Here is a 16,230-nt window from a genome sequence, read left to right on the forward strand (position 1 = left end):
CTCGCGCTGGGAGATGGAGACTGAAGCTGTTCCTATTCGGCCATCTTGCTCCGCCCCCCCCAAAACTTTTTTTTTTTTAAGACAGGGTCTCACTCTGTTGCCCAGGCTGAGTGCAGTGGCATGTTCATGGCTCACTGCAACCTCGACCTCCAGTGCTCAAGCCGTACTCCCACTTCAGCCTCCCAAGTAGCTGGGACTACAGGTGTGTGCCACCATGTCCAGCTAACTTTCGTATTTTCTGTAGAGACAGGGTTTTGCTATGTTGCCCAGGCTGGTCTTAAACTCCTGGGCTCGAGCAATCCACCCACCTTGGCCTCTCAAAGTGCTGGGATTACAGCCCTGAAACATGACACCTGGCCAGCATTTAAAACTTTTATGTAAATATTATTCACCTCCGGATTCACACACCACCTTTTGCATGTATTATCACATTGTACTGTAATTGCTTGTTTACTTTTCTATCTTCTTTTCAAGTCTGTACGTTTTAGTGAAGAAGCTTTGTTTTCCTTATCTTTATGTCCTTACTGCTCAAAAGAGTTCCAATTGTAGAACAATATATTCAATATTTATGCAATAAATGTATCCATTTCCTTTTCTGTATCTGCTGATTGTATCGAATAATAAAAATTACCTTATCGATCAGGAGAATTGGGTTTGAATTTTGACTTTGCAGAGCCTGAGTTGATAAAAACAAAGTACGATAATTTATTAGGACATTGTCCGTCACAACTCTTTGCTAAGTGAAGGGTTGATACAGTTTGGATGTCCCGCTCAAATCTCATATTGAATTGTAAATTCCCGATGTTGGAGGTGGGGCTTGGTGAGAGACGCTTGGGTTATGGCGGCAGATCTCTCATGACTTGGTGCTCTCCTACTGATAGTGAGTGAGTCTCCACAAGATCTGGTTGTTGTAAAGCATGGCACCTCCCCGCACCCATTCTTCTCTTTCTTCTGCTTTCGCCATGTGACATGAAAGTCCTGCTTTGCCCTCTGCTGTGAGTGCAAGCTTCCTGAGGCCTCCCCAGAAGCAGATGGCATTGCTATGCTTCCTGTAAAGCCTGCAGAACCATGAGCAGATTTAGCCTGTTTTTATAAATTACCGAGTCTCAGCTATTTCTTTATAAAAATGCAAGAATGCCGTAATACAAGGGTTACTCTATTATCCTTTTCTTGGCTCTTGATTTGTCCCATGTTAGTTCCCTAGGCTCTTAGGAATGTAACCACAAAGCTGTAATCTTACCTAGGGTGTTCCAAGTCAATTTAACTGGGGTTCTACCCTGATTCTTTGTTTATATTCCAGTTCTCTTCTGAGTCTTCATCCATGTTCTGGGGTTTGAGAATCCAGTTGAGGGACAGCTGAATCCCGACAACCTACCCAACTTGTTTCTCATGGCACTTGGACTCTGATGATATACTCCTTGTTAAAAATGTGAGGTTTCCACTGCTGCTTTACCGTTCATTAGTTAAGACCCAAGTTTTTGACTGATTGTGATAAACATGGTTGGACAGGAAGTGGGGGGTGGTACTGAATTGCGAACCAAAATCACAATTTGGTTAGTTAGTCCTAGCTTCATTCTTGCCTAGTGTTGAAGTCTCAAAGATGTCTACATCTTTATAACTTATATTTATAAAAAGGGGAAATGAAATTCTAACACTGAGGTTATAGAGAAGATACGATCTTTTTAGAACAAATGTTGAAAAGAAAGACGACTCATGTGGGCCCTTTATTCTCAGAGCAAATGAAGATGCATATCTGGAATTTCATCATGGAAGGCAGGTTAGGGAGCCATGTATGGGAACTAGGGTATTAGATGGGGGATTTGATGTTTGGAAACAGTGATGTTAATTGCAGAAGCACCATTATAACTACAAGGATAAGACCTCTATTTAGGACTTTGAACCCATCCTGTCAAAGTCATTTCTGAATGAAATTCTCTCTAAACCTGTGATAAAAAGAAATGCTGTAGATGTTTGAAGCTTGAGTAGAGGACAAAAACCTGGTGAAGGTCCCTTTTGCTTTGAGAAACTATTGGAGACTAATCATTGCTAGAGAAAATGCTCTGTAAGTAATGGTTGTTGATACACTGAAAAGAAGAGAGAAAAGGATTAAACTGTCGTCATCACTGAATTGCCATTACAAAATGCTCTGTGTATAAATATAATGCTGTTTAATACCAAAATCATTGGTGAAAGGTCATGCAATGTAAAATATATACAGTAATTGTCTTGGGAATCATTAGCCAGGGGTCAAAGAACATCAATACTCATGAAAAGTGCTTAGCATGTTGACCCACCTATGCCTCTTTGCTACTAAAAACCATTCCTACCCATGGAATTGTATGGTTCCCAGTAATAATACTCATTCATGCTTTCATTTATTTATTTATTTATTTATTTAATGTTGCTTAAATGTTCATTCTTGTCCAAGTAGGAGTAGAACAGAAGGCAGGAAGAAAAAAAAATGGAAGCACTTCTCTTGTACAGGTTGTGAAACATGCAACAACAGTCCCATGGTAACGAATATGAAAAAGTATGCTTTGTCAGAGTTTGAGTCAGAGCAATGCCCAAACAAGTATAAGGATATGTAACTTAGGCTATATTCAAGTTACACCTAAGGGTATACTCAGGTACTAATGTAAGCAAGAATTTAGTATCTGTTACCTTGTTTGTTTGGAATCATTAAAGGTATGTTGAAAACGCAAACCGTTTCTGTGATGGGCAGGAGAAAGGTAATTTAGAGCTCCAGGAAACCTCACCTCTTATCTAAAATGCCTGTGAAGGAAAAATTCTTTGGTAAATTAGAGATTAAAACAAAGTTTAATTTTAGCCCAAAATATAATTAGAGACCTCTTTAGTCTGCTGCCCAGTGGGATCAAAGGAAGTACCCCCCAGAGAAGTGAGTCATAAACAGCCAATGTTCCAGGGCAAAGAACATTATGTACTCTGTGACAATCCTGCTGTGTTCTAATTAATGTTCATTAAATGAGCCCTCTGCCCAAAAGTGATCCCCCTCTTTAATAAAAAGAAAGATAAAATTCCAGAGGTACGTAGGAGGATGAAAAAAACAAAGGTATTTATTAGTTTATAAGGGTGATTCCTTCATAGGCAGGCCATTTTGCCGCTTGCCAAAGACACACTGGGGAAGAGGGAGGGAGGGAGATATGCAATCCATCTTTGGGTCATGCAGCTTCTTAATCTCACCGCTAAGACCTCTTCCCTGTTTGTTCAGTCCTGCTCCCCTCTTTCAGGGCTAAACAGGTCATAAACATGAGGATTCCTAAAATCCCTGTCCAAAGTTTGTCATCCACTTCAGTGCTTACTTTTCACTGAATTTGTGCTTTGGTCCTAGCAATCAGACTTTTGTTGTATGACGAAGCTCACAGTTTATATTGCAGTTCTGGTAAAAAGATCAGTGTCTTACTCCTCAATGTTTGATCTGTCATTTGGCCTCTTGAATATATTCCAGTGTTTCCAGAAGTAGGCCCCAAAATATTGGCACAAGTTCTTCCAGGGGCTAGTTCTATTCTGAATTTTAGCAGTTTTGGCGTGTAGATTCTACTGTTATTCCTTTCTGATGCTGAGTCCCTTTCCACTTGGTTTTCCTACTGCCTATGCTTCCATATCGATAATGGTATTCTCCCCTAAAGCCTGTGCTTAGTCTCCAGCTCATAGCTATGCTACCCAAAGGCAAATTATTTACTCTCCCTGAGATTCAGTTTCTGCAATTATAAAATAAGTGAGTTGAAAACACGATTCCGAAGACTGTTATGATCTCTTCCAACTCTACATATGTAGAAAGTGCATTCTTGTAGCTGTTGCTAAAAGAACCCATTTCAGAGTTCAATAATGCTATTTTGCTACTCTGTTCCAAATTGGCATTACTCAAAACTGTAAATATGTTAGTTTTCTACTGCCACATAGTAAATGATAAGCTTAGCTGCTTCAAACAACATACATTTTCTGTGAGTTAGAAGTCTGGGCACAGGTTCTGAGGCGTTTGCTCGGGGTCTCACAAAATTGCAATCTAAGTGTTGGGCAGAACTGTAGTATCATGCATTTTGAGGTCTTCTTCCACAGTTACTGCTTGATCAAAAAAAATTAGTCTCTCTTGGGTACAGGACTGAAATCCTGAGCACCAAAAGACTGTCTACTGTTCCCTGCCATGTGACCTATCTTCAGCCAGTTACAGTTTGCTTTTTTCAAGGGCAACAAGCAAGCATCTCGGCTATTTCTTTCATTTCTGATCTATAGACCCTCTTTTAAAGGGCTCCCCTGATTGGGTCAAGCCCAGTCAATATAATCTGTCTTTTGATTAACACAACATCAGCCGATCTGGGAGCTTGATTACATTTGCAAAATCCTTTCACCTTTGCTATATAATGTCACATGATCAATGGAGAGATCACAGAGTGAACACTCCAAGGTTGGCATATATTTTATGGAGAGAGAATTTTGGACTATCTTGTAATTCTGCCTACCAAAATAATCCTATTCACATTGGAAAAAGATACTTTTCTTCAGTTTTTCACACAAAGAGTGTCATCCATTGTTTATCATTTAACAAGTGAAATCAACTTATGTCAAGTACCTAATGTCAATTAATATTTTTAAGTATTGTTAGAGCATTGTCTATACTGTAGAATATCTTCCACAAGCAGAAGTAAAATGCCACCATGCTTACAAATCTGTTTCAAAGAATTTGTTATGTAACATGTAGATACAGGATTTTATGATGCAGTGTTCTTCTCATGGTTAACAATAAGCTTAAAATAATAACTGCACACACTCCCAGATGATTAGCTTATAGCAATAATTCAACTAATAATACCATTGTTACTGGTTAGAGGACATTTGTTTGCTACACACAGAGAGTACTGCAGGGTTCATGTTAGGTGAGAAGGGAGTGGTTTGCTCCCTTCCTGTGTCATTGAACCTCATTCCCTGCTGCTTGATCTGTTGAGATTCATTCTTCCAACAGACATTCTCTGAGGTCCTCCTATGAAGGAGGCACTGCATTAGGCACTGATGGTATTAAAGTGAACATGACCACATATATCTTTAAAGAGTAAAATCTACAGGGAAAAGATGTAAACCTAACATTAGAATGCAATATGAAATTGATGTAAGAGAGATACATTCAAAGCTTGGAGAAGCAGGGAGAACATTCTGTAAGCTCTGAGTAGTGTTGAACCACAAGGAAAGACTTCACAGAAAAGGTCACATTTGAACTCATTCTTAAAGGATGAGCAAAAGCTCATATGTGATCTAAAGTCATGGGGACTTTAGGTTGAGGGAAGAGTTTCAGTAGGACACAAGGACATTTGATGAATGTTCCAGATGACATGTAGTTTCCACTGGGGTGAAATAATGAAGACTGCCCCACCCACCGCCTGCCATTTGCCACCGGGGCATGTACACCAAATAAGCAGGGGTTTTGCTTTGTTTTTGTTTATTTGATATGATATTCCGGCTTTACGTATGTATCCTATCCATCTGCCCATAGTTCCACTTGTGGAAACTCCTTGTTCTGTCCTCAGATGCTCATTGTTCACAAGTAAGTCCTCAACCTTTCAATTTGTCATTTCAGGTCCACCATAATCCATTTCCAAAATTCTTTTTCAATTTTTATAATATGATCAGTTTCCCCCTTTCTTAAAAACTCCCAGTGGTTCTTCATTTCACTTAGAATAAAACTCATCTACCTCAACATGGCCTTGAAGGTTCAACATGCTCTAGCTTCTGCCTCTTGGACACAATCTCACAACACGTGTGCTTCAGCTGCAGCTTCAGGCTTCTGGAAAGCATTGACCTGCTTCAGGAATGACCATCTATTGACCACCTTCCTCTGGTTGAAATGTTCTTCCCCAGGGTTGTCATGGGGCTGGAGCCATCCATTGGGCAGAACTCAACATAACCACCAACTCCTTGGAGATTGCTCCCTTGATTCTGCATTGTTATTAGTCCTCCCCGCACATCATGGTCGGCCATTTCACTATACTTATTTTTTCCTTAGTGCTCTTCACATCATAAAGTTGTCCTTTCTACAGTTTTCATTTTACATTTGTATCTATTCTTGTCAGAATTTAAGCTCCTTGGCTGTGCTCCCTACCGTATCTCTGGAGTCCACAACAATGCCTACCTGGCAAGAAGTAGACAATACATTTTTGTTAAACAAATGGATGAGAAAAGCATGACTCTTATCTCCCCTCATTGGTCGTGGCTGTTGCTCTTTTGCAAATGTCCTCCGTTAATGCCTAGACAAGCATTATTTTCTCATTGGTTTCCTTACATTATTCCCTTGCATTGCCTTCTACGTTATCATATTTTCTCTCTCATCATTCAAGTTAAGCAGAAATTATGCTATAGGCATATTCCATGTTCTTAGCTCCCACAACAACTTTGTGCATTTTTACACATAATGGACACCTCCTAATACATATCTTCTATTGAATTGTCCGTATTTGGGTAATCACTAATTTGATTATTGGCAAAAGAATGTTTTCTAGAGTATATGAAGGATTACTGTCTGCTCTCCTTTGCCCTGCTGCAGGCACTGTTGAAAAGGCTGCATATCATGCTGCTTGTTGGTGTTTCTCCTTCAGGAGCAATTTTGCACTATATATCACAGAACATCTAAGAAGAATTAGTAAAGTTCAATTTAGATACAATTTATAGCACATCAAGTCTAAGAGTAGAATTGTAGAATTGGGAGCCACACTGTGACCTGAAAGCAATTTTATTGATTCAACTAGGTTTTAATAACATCAATCAAGATGTACTCTGACAGCCACTTGATATTTTTTGGCTATGCTGAGAATTTCACTGACATATTTAGACTTTTTCCTCGTTTATCTCCTTGTCTGCTGTCCTCTCTCCACTATCAAAATCCATTTATGGCCAGATCTGTTGACTCAGGGGCACTGGCCTCTTCATAAATATGGTAGAAAAAGAGAAGGTTTTTCAGGCTGCCTTTGCCTCTTTATTTCATGCTGCTGGGGATGATAATACAAAAGCAGCCGCCCTGTTCTTTGATAAAAATGTATCGGATCTTAACTATATAAGATTTAAATACTCCTTTAAAAATGTAAAAGAGTGAGGCACAGTTTTATGGTGAAAACTTTTCAAGTAGCTTTTTACTGTAAGAGAATGACTGTTTTGGAACTGGAATCTACTCAGATTTAATTGCAATTCTGCTGAATTTTTAAGAAGTCATTAATTGTGCTTATGCAGATTCACTTTCTTCTTCCCTACTTTTGCCAAATGAACCATACACATCGCTAATGAATACAAAGGGGAAAATGTCTAGCAAAGAAACAGAGTGTTTTCCTTTATTTTTTTACATTGTTATGTTGCCTCCTTCTGTATACTTTTTCTAAGTCCCTCAGATAAAAATTGTTCCTTTGTTTATAAATCTGATGTAGTTTTCATATACTACTCACTTGTATTGTTAGTTGTATGGCTCTATCTTTTACTAATTTGGAATGGTTTTTTAATTCATCTTTTTAATAATGACTATGTCAGCTACTGAATTATAACAGGAACTTAATGCCCATTGAACTAAGCATAGTATGTTGATTGATATTATGCTCAGATCTTTCAAAAATATTTGTTGGACATCTATTATGTGCAGGCAATATATGTACTTGATGTATAAAAATGAATATAAGACATTATCACAGCTGCTAACTTAGAAGAAAGTGAACGTAGGAATTCAAGACTGTATTTTGATTGACTTATGGAACTATTAAATGGTAGAAATAAAATCCAAACTTAGAATTTTCATGTGGTTTTACATTTTGAAGCAGCAACTGTAAATATCACTTTTTCCATGGTAAATCAGCTACTTTTTGTTTTTGCGGAAGAAGCAAGAATACCTTTCGCAGTATTTTGGAAAATTATAACTGAGTTTGGTCATGCAACACTTAGAAAAAAGTTTTGCCAAATAATCACATGACTACTAAAAGGGTTTGTGATATGGCATGGGCTATGATCAACAATATACCCTCATCGCATTCATTTCTTAAATGAATTTAAATAAACTAATTTAACCTTAAATAATTTATTATTTGAGGTAATTATATAATCATTTCCACTTTCCAGAAATGTAAACCAAGGCTTAGCTAAAGATGTAGAATAACTTTCCCAAGGTCAGGACATAAACGGAGCAGATATTTGAACTACCATCTACTCTTCTGTTATTACCTTCAACCAGCTTGCTTTTCGGCCAGATAAATGAGTGTGTGGTAAGTTCCTGCCCAACGTTCCCTCAAGTAAGTGCGGGTTTGAGCCTTCAGCACTACATAAATACATTTGGATTTTCTTCAAATTATCACTAGGTGGCAGTGTATCAAACCTTAATTCAGAATGTTAAAGCTTACGCGTCAGTAGTATACTGAAATTTGTCTCAGATGTAAACTGTAAAAAGTGATTGGTAGATGTTCAGGTGAAAATTAAAACTGAGGACAATATTTTTATAATGCCGTTTGAAATTTAAATTCTAGACAGTATACTTTTGGATATGTGCTTTTCTTCTGTAGCCCTTTTATTTGCAGAGACCGGCCATATATTAATTTTGATATTTTCTTATTTTCTATATGATACATAAATAAGCATATTTTCTATGTAAAAAAATTTTTGATCTGAAATTTGCAGTATGGTTCATATATGAAAATGTTTTGGCAGGTTATGACAATATTGGCTTTTATGAGTCAGAATAGAATTCCTCTAATGACATAAATAATGCAAGACAATTATGAGCATTATTATAGAATTTTTAAAAAATGAACACTGCTTAAATGCTCTACATAAATTTACATTTGAAATGATAAGGTGCATTATGATTTGTATCTATTAATATTGCTTTCAGTTCCTAATTATCTTTTTCAGTTAATCATACCCTTTTTTAACCAAAATAGTTGATTACTTCTGTTTAAGAGGCACAATACTGTAATTCTGATATTTCAGATTGATTGACACGAAATAAACCAGAAATGGCATTTAGAATTTTATGTGCATTAAGTGAAATTTTTATTTAAGGTTTTCTCTTCTCATTGCTGGATTTTCTAGTGATATTCAAATAATAATGGGGAAGACCTTTCTAAGGAAGCCAAAACAATATGCACATCTATACTCTTAAAGGTACTAATCAAAGACTATGGGGCATAATAATTTGGCACAGCTCTGACATTCAGAATTAGTTCCTTTGTTCCTCAATTCCTGTGTGAGCTTGATTTTTCTCCCCCAAAACACATCAGAAGTCATTGTTCATCTTATTCATACTCCACTCTGTCTAGAGCTGACTATAAAGTAGGATTACAGAATGTTAAAGGTGATTCTGAATTTAGATTCCTTTCTTTATGCATGAAGAAAATAAAATGTAGGTTCTTTTATGATGTCTCCCAAACGTTTTACTCTGTTTTTCTTGGTGTGACAAGATATCTTACACCTTCAAAAGGAAAACCAAAAAACTCAATTTCCATTGATAGGTAACATAGAAACAAAAATATAGTAGAAATGAATATTTGAATTAATGGAGAAGTAATATAATTATTTAGTTATTAAATGTGCATTTGTGAAACACAAAGTTGCCAGTGTTTCTGTGTTTGGGCTTTAAATTCAACCACTACCTCGAAATGTTCTTTTATTGCTTTCTGTAATGCTGCCAATTTACTGGGAGCAGATTCATCAAATGAATTCAATTTGTTTCACATTTTATTTTCCTCAATTTATCTTGTGTATGGAATATTTCTCAAACTTAATTCTATTTGTATATTATGTCTTTGTTGTATTTCTTCTTCCTTTTAAAATTTCCTTTTTTCTCCACGCTCTCCTTTATAGCCTGATATATTTTGCCCAGAGAAGAGGAATGGGCAGAAAAGAAACGACAATGCCACATTTCTGCTATCCTGGTGGGCATTATTTATTATTTCAAAATAAGCTAGTCTTTCACCTCAAATTTTCTGAGAGGCTTTTAAATATCCACCTTATCATGGGCAACAGATTCTTCTTTTTCTTTTTCAGTGCCATAGGAGATCAGAAGAAAATTCAATACAAAAGAAAAAAAAAAAAAAAGAAAGAAACACAAAAATCACCTCCTAGTTAAAAAAAAAAACTAATGATGAAATGAGATAACTTGCAAAAAACTAAATTATAATTTCTACTTCCAGGTTAAATTTTAAGCTTTGTACGTAATGAATTCCTGTACTACTTAACATTTTTCTCACAACCATTCACTTCTAAAACTTGGCTACTAAAGGTAAGAGAATCATAATGAGAAACAGTGGCTACTTGTCTCCTGGTTTTTATGAATAAAGGGTGAAGATAATTCTTCCAAGAGGCAACAGAGGCATACTGTTCCCTAAGTTTTCCTAAATACTTTTTATCTAAATGGAGAATGTATTTGCTACATCTTATATGTAAGATTACCCTTTTTTGTTTGTTTGTTTGTTTTTTGAGGCAGAGTCTCCCACTGTCACAGGGGCTGGTGTGCAGTGGCACCATCTCGGCTTGCTGCAACTTCCATCTCCCAGGTTCAAGAGATTCTCCTGCCTCAGTCTCCCGAGTAGCTAGGATTACAGGTGCCCGCCACCATGCTCGGCTAAGTTTTTGTATTATAGTTGAGATGAGGTTTCACTATGCTGGCCAGGCTGGTATTGAACTACAGACCTCGTGATCTGCTCGCCTCGGCCTCCCAAAGTGCTGTCATTACAGGCGTGAACCACCAAGCCCAGCCAAGATTATCCATATTATTGGCACTGTACGCCATTTTAGATAATAAAGTAAACTGTCACAGACAACTTTGGTTTTGTGAGTGAAAATACTGCCCGGATTGCTCAAGTTAGACAAGTTGGAGAAAAATATATACTCCTACCATTGAGCTCAGTGTCTGGACTTTTTACTTTGTCAGCTACTCTCTTTGTTCCTGTGGGGAAATTTGTTTTACTTTTGTGTCAGTAATTTCGCTAAGATTATTTACAGCTGTCTGGACACAAGTTTCGTGAGCAGAGATCGCACCGCTGCACTCCAGCCTGGGTGACAGAGCAGGACTCTGTTTCAAAAAATACAAATAAAAAAATTTAAAAAAGAAAATAGAGTGATTATTGGGAAGGCCACGATAGGCCTAATTACAACATTTCTGTGCCTCTCAAATCAATTGACAATGAATATCAAAGAAAGCTTCTGGTCCTTTTTGGCACCATTCATTATTATTTTTTAAAGTTTATTAACTGCCTGCATATGTCAAGTATAATACAATGCCAACCAACAGTAATGAGAAAACGGATTCCTCACAGTCAGGTTTGCTTTCTCTCTCAAACACCATCTTCACACAGACGGTTCACACTCAAGACCAATCTTCCAGATAAACTCAAGAAAACTGATATAGTGAGTTTGGGGTTGTGTAGAGACCCTTTGGCTGAAATACTGGTCATTTCCAAAGGTTAGGAATAGGCATATTAGGAGCCTGTTACATTTGTAGTTTCCTCATCCCCCTCTGGATTCTGTCCTATGTTAAATGGCATGAAGTCCAAGAAGCAACCTGTAAAAGGGCATTGATGTAGATGAAGGGAGGTCTTTCAGCTTTTTACTTTATTTTTACATTCTTCTGCTAACTGCTCCTTTCTGTCCTGGAACAGGAAGTTAGAGTAAACTTCAAGATAAAGTTAGTGGTATACTTCATATAAGAAAATGGTTCTTTGTAGAAATATTAGTTTTGCTTATTTGAATTTATTGTAACACTTTCTGATGTAGAAAAGCTTATGAGGACCATAAGATTGCATTTGCTATGACATTATCACTACAAACAGTGGCCAGAAAAAATGAAATATATAAGTTCTAAGAAAGGATCAACAAAGTTAAATTTGTGACAAGATACTGAAAAACAGAGAAAATAAGTATCAGTAAAATTGGAAGTAATAACACCATGTTCATGAAATAACTCAGTAGTTTCATTTCTAAAAAAGAAAAAAATGAATAAGTATACTAAGAAATTCATTATTGGCAGGATCTATCCTAGCAAAATCCAAGGGAAGTAACAGAAATAAAACTATGCTACTTCCTGACCCCAGAAACTTCTGGACTCAGCTGTTTCTTAAACCTTCCACTAGAATAAAAGAGTGAAAAATCCTGAAGGCTTATTGGGAAAATCAGGCACTACAACGAGTTAAAGAAACCTCTTAGAATTCATAGGTCAAGGATTTAGAGAACATTAAAAAAAAAAAAATAGAAAAAGTCTATTCATTTCCCCTTTAGTGATCTGGCATTTGTAGGAGAATAGATGAGTTTAGGTAATAAACTGTATATATTTGTAAGTATAGGTAGTCACTTATTAAGTGTGTACTCAAGCAATATTTCTACTGCAATAAACTCAAAGTACATTTCTAACATTTTGTAGCATCACATTGCATCTTGAATACTAAATTGAATTAGAACTAACAAAAAAGCTTTTATATGTCCTTCTCCCTTAATTCTTTATATCTAAAATAGCTTCAGAAAAAAATATGACTAATGATAATGTGTATTAGGTAAAGTATTTTTGATTTGACAAAATTTAATCCTTTGTTTAGGTTGACTTGAAGTAAGACTACTCTCAACATAATGTAAAAATATTTTAACCCAGGTAATTTGTCCTTTGTTTAGCAGTTTTAGAAGGATTGTTTCTAGATAAAGGTAATTTAAATAAGGTCATACATGTTGGTATAATTGAAGTAAAATATAGCTTAATGGGATAGTACCTTTTTGAAGTGCTATGTCGGCAAAATTCTTTTCATATGCTTCACATAACATGATACTCAGTAAATGGAATCATCCACAATTCAGTCACAGTTTGTGTTTGTAATTCTGCTATAGAAAAACTCTTGGTAAGTATACATTTATGCTTTAGTTACCACCCAACATTTTCCGAAGTCATGCATTTTATAGTACCAGCAATCACATAACATTTTTCCTAAGTACTAGACTGGTGCTCCCTTTAGTAAATTCTCAGACTTAAAGAATATATGAGCTGGAAGGAACCATGCAAATCATCAAGTATAACATCTAGCACCTTTTATGTCACAGAGTATCTAGGTCATAGAGATTTTTAAGTGATTTGCCTCCAGTTAATGATTTGCTGAAATAGGCTCCTTGAAATCAAGTGTGAGCAGAAGAGATATAGCTGGGGAATTTGGGTGCAAGGGCTCAAGTCTTCTCTTGTTACCTGTTGTCCTTTTCTTCATGTATTTATACATTCAACCAATATTTCTTGAGCATCTACTATATACTATTAGACTTAGATGATATGCTGGTAAACAAAACAAAAAAGACAAACTTTTAATTCCTTAGGGAGCTTACAGTCTTCATTAATATCTAAAATTACAACTGTGGTAACTGTGCAGCAGATATATATGTACGTGTGTGTATGTGTCAAACACAGCATAAGTAATTAGGAAGGATTTTCTGAAGGATTGAACTGAGACCTGATGGGATTATTTGCCTTGGTAAAAGAGATAGTGCCATGGGGTTCTGAGGATAATACAGGAGGGAGTATTGTAAGCACAGTGGGTTGCACGAGGGGAGGCCCTGTTTCAGGAGCTGCTATTGCACTTTGGGACATGAAACAAGACCAGTGTGTCTGGAGGACAGACAGTGAGGGGCAGGTCTTTGGCAGGTGGAGCTTGTGTGGAGTTAAGGAAGAGGTTCTCCAGGATCTGTAGTCTATTTGACTATGCCCTCAGAGGAATGGGACATCAAGAAATAATCATAACAGTGGGAAAAGAGATGCTGACATGGTCTTTTGTCATTGTGTCTCAAAAAATAACTCCAGGAATGGAATTTAGAAGGAGTAGGGGAGAGGCCTGCCAAAACATTAGTAGACCAGCCAGGAAGCTGTTAGAATAACTCTGTATGTTATTTTGGACTAAGTGGTGGTGAGAGGTGGAGAAATGAAAGAACTTAAAAGACTTATGTGACCATAAGAGCAACAGTATTTTGTGGCTGGATGAACACACAGGTAGTGTAGAGGAAGTTAATTATCAAAGATGATTTCTTGGTTTCTAATTTGCATAATAAAATGCATAGGAGTATAATTGGCTGATTTAGATAATACTGAAAGAGGTTTAAATGTAAAATTTGGTTATGATGCTTTTGAGACATTCAAGAGGAGGTATCAAATACATTTGCAAACACAGAGATTTGGAACTTAAATAAAGGTCTGATATGGAAATGAGATTGTAGATCACAGGTGCTCTTCATTGGACCATATTGCCACTGCTCATTTCACATACTGTTTCATCTAAAAGGGGCAAAAATGTGTCTGGTTAAGTCAGGGGAAAACGTGCTCATGGTCTTTGAAAATATTATTTTTATGTATTAAAGGACCCAGAATATCAGATAACACACGATTTTGAGCTTAAAGTACATTTAATTCTCTATATTAAATTTTTCTTCTTGTCTCTTCAGCTTATATTTTCATAGAATGATTTCTTCAATTCCATGTACTGCTTTAGCTTAATTCTTACTTCTTAGGCTCTTTTGTGCTCAACCATTAGGTAGTTTCTTCATCACTGGTTGACTCTTGGCTGGTTGGCTTTTTATTTCTTTTGGCACTTGGAATAAACTCTTCACAGTCTTACAGGGGAATGTGATTCTGGTTATTTGTGAACTCGTACACTTTTTGTCTTGGAGAACTATTGAGTTTGCCTCTCCATTTCTCAAACTCTACTTATTTGTTCGTTAGTTGAGAGAATCTAGCATTACATGGTATGAAAAACATATTTCCTTTCTTTAAATTTAAGTGGTGATGGTTTACAGTTTTTCAAATGTAACAGATATTATCTTTTTCTCTCTGTTTGTTTTCTTGTCCTTCATAATAAGTTCAGTACTCTGACATTAATATTAGCTGGAATGTTAGAGTTTAAAGAAAGCTTTGTGGAATAAGAATTTGTTATCTCTAACTTCTTGCTTAAAAATATCTTAATACTGCTGTGCTCCAGATGACATTTTAGTGTTACTTTCATCTAATGCTACGTTAATTACCGTAAGTTCTAAAAGTCAATTTATAATTGATGTTTGTCATTGTTTCTTTAGCTTCCTCACCTCTTGCATCTCCTTCCTTACGCTCCTGCCAAAATTCAACCAAGAACTCAGATCTCCATGGATACTTCTACAGTGAATCAGTAATTGTACTGCATGAAAGCTTATAGTTTTTATACTCACACAATTTAGTTACAACAAACTTCCCTTTCTAAATGTTTTTTTAATGAAACAAAATATACACAGGACACTTGCTTAAAATTTTTGATGATAGTCTTTTTATAATTTCATATAGTAGCCAATCCTCTTTCCTTAACAGATAACTTAGAGATATTTGTTATAGTTCTTTATGTTGAAACTAAATAAGCTTTTTAGAGTAACTTTTAAATTATTTGTGTAATCCTCTTCTTATTGTTTCAGCTTGCTTTTCACACTTAAAATTCATTCATAAGTTCTGTGTATTTTCCGGTTTAATTAAATTCTTTGAGTTGATTAAATGATGGCCCTGATAACCTGATATGTTCATGGTCATATGAACATGGTATGTTCAGTTTGGCTTGTGCTTGTTAGAGAGACTCAATTTCCAAACCTCAGACTGTACTTCTGAGATCAGGCAGCTTTCTTGGGTTTTCCTTTTTCGTTTGTTTATTTTCTTTTTTTGAGACAGGAGTCTCACTCTGTTGCCCAGGCTGGAGTGCAGTGGCAGGATCTTGGCTGACGGCAACCTCTGCCTCCCAGGTTCAAGCGATCCTCCTGCCTCAGTTTCCCGAATAGCTGGGATTATAGGTGCGTGCCACCAAGCCCGGTTAATTTTTGTATTTTTAGTAGAGACGGAGTTTCGCCATGTTGGCCAGGCTGGTCTTGAACTCCTGACCTCAGGTGATCTGCCTGCCTCAGCCTCCCAAAGTATTGGGATTACGGGCGTGAGCCACCCCGCCCAGCCAGGGTTTTCTACTGTTAGTCATAGTAGAGACTAGGCAAATAAGTAGCTAAATCAAATATTATACTTTATTGCCCTGTAGGATGTTAATCAGTTCTGAATCCAATGCAGCAAACTTATTCTAACTTGCCTTTATTTAACTTCTTTTAAAAGTATAGTCGTATAAATCTGTGATATGTGTTCATTTTCTATTTTATAAGCCAGGTCTTAAAAACTTTTAAAAATTACATTTCAGCACTTTGGGAGGATATTCTCTTAGACGCTCAAGTGGACTAATAGGA

This window comes from Piliocolobus tephrosceles, chromosome 18, assembly GCF_002776525.5.
Source record: "Piliocolobus tephrosceles isolate RC106 chromosome 18, ASM277652v3, whole genome shotgun sequence".
In the NCBI taxonomy this organism is placed as follows: domain Eukaryota; kingdom Metazoa; phylum Chordata; class Mammalia; order Primates; family Cercopithecidae; genus Piliocolobus; species Piliocolobus tephrosceles.